The sequence below is a fragment of the Strix uralensis genome, chromosome Z (assembly GCF_047716275.1).
Source record: "Strix uralensis isolate ZFMK-TIS-50842 chromosome Z, bStrUra1, whole genome shotgun sequence".
NCBI classification, from domain to species: Eukaryota; Metazoa; Chordata; class Aves; order Strigiformes; family Strigidae; genus Strix; species Strix uralensis.
Genome location: NC_134012.1, coordinates 42,045,442 through 42,049,066, shown reverse-complemented (window position 1 = coordinate 42,049,066; position 3,625 = coordinate 42,045,442). Strand labels below are relative to the sequence as shown.

Below are 3,625 nucleotides of genomic sequence, written 5' to 3'. Positions count from 1 at the left end.
AAAGTAAATGGCAGATGCATTATGCTTCTGTCTGACTTGTTTATTCCATCACTACAGCCAGGATCTCTCTGACTCTGTTGTAGTGTGTCCCTTTCTAGCCTTGGCCTGTTGTCTGAAGTTGGTCTGCTCAATTTTTGTGATCCTTAAGGATAAAGTAGTTCATGGCGAAAACTGAGTGTTCATCTGAGTTCATGCTGATAACACAGTTCATGATTATTCTGGGTCAGGGATTGTCTCTTTTACGCTACTACGGTGCTTGTGGCTGAGTCTGATACTTGGTCAGGGCAACCACAGCTCTGGAAATTGGTGACACCCTCTGCTGCTGACCCATCCGTGAGCCCCAGTGGGACATCCTGTACCATAAACCTGACACCAGGTGTGTGTCTCCCCCCGCCCCCCCGCCTTGTTTCTGTGTTTTTTACCAGTGTCAGTGGCAATTACTGCTCTGCCATCGCAGCGTTCGGGCTTTTGTTTGGGAAAATGTGCGTTCTGTAAAAGAGTCTCTTGTACCTTCGGTTTATTTACAGAACTCGTGGGGAAATGCACAGGTTCACGCATTCCTATTGTGATGAAGAGGGATAAGTTGTTGGAATGCTTCTAGGATTTGATGGCTTTGTCAGTCTCCTTTGATGGGAATGTTTAAGGCTGTCGGCTTTATGCTTTGGCTTAATTCCCACATTGCTTTTGAGAGGTTTGAGTGCACTGACTAGAACCTTTTTGTAGGGATCAGTTGTATTATTCTGATATTTTGATTTTACAGATAAAGTTACTGTTCAGTATGAGATGAAAACAAACATTTTGCCTTTAAAACTCTGGGCCTTATTTTCCTTGAAACTGGATTTTCAGATGTGGTGTTAGAAGGCATTGCAGAATTCTAATTGTTATTTCTGCATCTTGTTGCTGTTTAATGTTTGGTGGCCTGAAGAACAGTACTGTGTAAGATCTATAAGCAAAGTGGTTTTGTATTTTAGGAATACCTGCCAGCTGAATAGTTTATACCTTGGACTTAAACTCTAGAGGGTGATCTATGCAGGACAGCCATGTCATAGCGTAGCTGGTGCATGATTTCTACTTGTAGTCAGCTTCCTAATTTGTAGGCTTAATTTTGCACGGGTTGTGTGTTGAACTTTGCAGCAGTTTGTTTGCATTACCATTTGCTTGAGGCCTGGGCAAAGATTTAAAGAGTTTGCAGACTTAAGGATAAGTATTTATTACTTTGTCATGCTGTGTTATTATTTGAAACCTCTTTTGAGTATTGGTGGTATTCAAGAAATTGCCAAGATTTAGAGGGTGACTCTATACCTTTATGTACTGAGCAGAAAAGTACAATGGATCTTTCTAGTTGCCGGGCAGCTTTCTTTGCTTTCTTTGGTCAATCTATCAAGATTATGCTGCGGTGTGGCTAATTTAGTTGGTAGTTGCAACAACTGTTGTCTTAATGGAGAGACTTAGGTCAGTTCTGTAATGAAAACTGGGCTCGCTGTCCCTGCTTCTGTGTTCGTACTCACTTTCTCTAACGCTGCCTCAGTGAGATTCCACTTGAGGGCCGAAGAATCACAAAGCTGGACCAGATTTTGCTAAATGGAAATAACGTAACAGTGGTAAGTCATTGTTGTTAAAAGGCTGCAGGCATATATTTTCTGTACCTGTAAGCTGATCAGTAACTGAGTTCAGCTAGTTCAAGCTGCGCTTTCCAGACACTTCCATTACATGAGGTACTTTCAAGTAGCTTCCAGGGCATATGTGTGTATGAATGATGCTGGAAGAGTGATGTGGCTGCCTTACTTGGTACGTGTTACAGTTTAAAGAAAAATAAAACGAGAAGTGCGTGGCCTTAATTTTATTTTGGTGAGTGTTTTTCTGGTTTTCAGGTGTGCAAGGGAATCACTGCCTTTGTTACCCACTCTGTAGGCCAGCTCATACAGTGGCTTTTAACTCGTGAGTGCTTGCGTGCATAAGTATAGAGGTGGAATGCATCTACATTTCATCCATTACTGTACATATAAATGTGTTTGCAGCAGTTTGGATGCTTAGAAGCTCGTCGAGTCATTTGGCGGTTGTGGTACCGAGCAATGCCCGGAGAGCTGTACCTTTACATGCTCAGGAGAGAAATCTGGAGGTCTGTTGGATTATACCAAATCAGAAGCACCGTGACTTTTAGTATATTGTGTGCTGATGTCTGTAGATCAGTACTGAAACAGTCATGAAATACTGTGATTAAGCATCCCTAAGCTGCCTTCTGCAACTTCCTGAATACCACAAAAGCAGACCCACGGTAGTTCTTTGCTTGTCTGCATGGATGGCTGCAAAGTCTGGCCTTCCTGCAGAAGGGTATTCCTAATTTTGTGGGAAGAGAAGAGGAGGACTGACTTGAGTCAAAGTTGGCTCTGTGTGAATGGGGAGTAATTTCCATTTTGCTGTCTTAGCTACCTTGCGCCTCCTCGCTGTGTGTCTGAGCACGTGCCATCTTGACTTAACCAAAGCAGAAAAAGGGCTTAGAAATGACTGTGCTGCATCCTGAAAGGATAGTGCATGTTCTGACTTCTTGTGTGGGGTGAAATTGCTACCGTCCAGTGAAGCTGCTGGTGTGTTCTCTTGAAGCAGGAGCTGGTGATTCTTAGCGTGCAAATTTCCAGCAAGACGTAGAGATGTTTCTGTATTCGAACTTGTGTCTCTTTTGGGGACACATCTTCCCACATCAGGAGGACTGTGCTTTAGACTTTTCCTTACTTTGGTGCCAAAAGCAGCAAAGCTCTTTGTCTTTAGAAGTGCTCAGCTAATTATTAAGAATATATCAGTAAAAGGAATGGTTATTCTCTTTTCCCTTATTGATGTTTTTGCTTTTGTATTCCCTTTTCTGTTGTTCAGTTCTTTACTTTCTTCACAGGAAAATGCTATGCTGACTTATTCCCTGCTGCCTGTAGAAGGGCTCAGGCTCGCTCGTAGTTTTTGGGCTCTGCTTAGCAATAGAAGTTGGAAAGAGGAGACCAACTTCCCAGTGTAGCGACAGTCTGGGGAAGAATTGGCAATTGGAGAAATTCTTCATGGAAGGGAGCATGTTCTTTGTCTTTCTAAAAATGAGCTGTAGTGTTTCTAGACAGACTCATCTCCTTGAAGTGAATAACAAAGACAAAAACCAGGATGTGTGTTATCTAGGCACCCCTTCATGTTTTGTTAAACATTCTTTGCGTTTTGGAGATTTTGGCTTTGGCCTGCACTTCTCTGGCAGTAACTGACTTCCTCTGTTGGGAGAGGAAGTTACTATTGAATCTAAAAATCACTTTTGTGATCTACCACAAAGTCTCCATCTGCTAAAAACTGTTGTAAAGCAAGACCTGTCAGGTGTGGGTTTGTGAGACTCAAATCTATGGCACTAACACCAGCTGGTTCCTGGAGAGGAGAGGGACCTGAAGTATAAATTGATGCAGCTGTCATCTATGAAGACATGTCGTATCTATATATCTATAACCTAAAGAGAGCTCTTGGGGTGTGGGTTGTTTGTTTATTTGTTTTGTTGACACACTCTTGCAGTTGGCAGTTGAAAAAGACAAGGATTTCCTCTTCAGGAAAGGTGCATTGCTAATGATAACGCTGACTTTGTTAAGTTGAAGTCGTTGAAATCACT

The 3,625-nt window shown here is 42.4% G+C and overlaps 1 pseudogene; it reads left to right on the top strand.

Annotated features, from left to right (window-relative positions):
* Positions 1-540: 540 nt before the first annotated feature.
* Positions 541-3,418, top strand: LOC141938243 (U6 snRNA-associated Sm-like protein LSm5; annotated as a pseudogene).
* Positions 3,419-3,625: the final 207 nt, after the last annotated feature.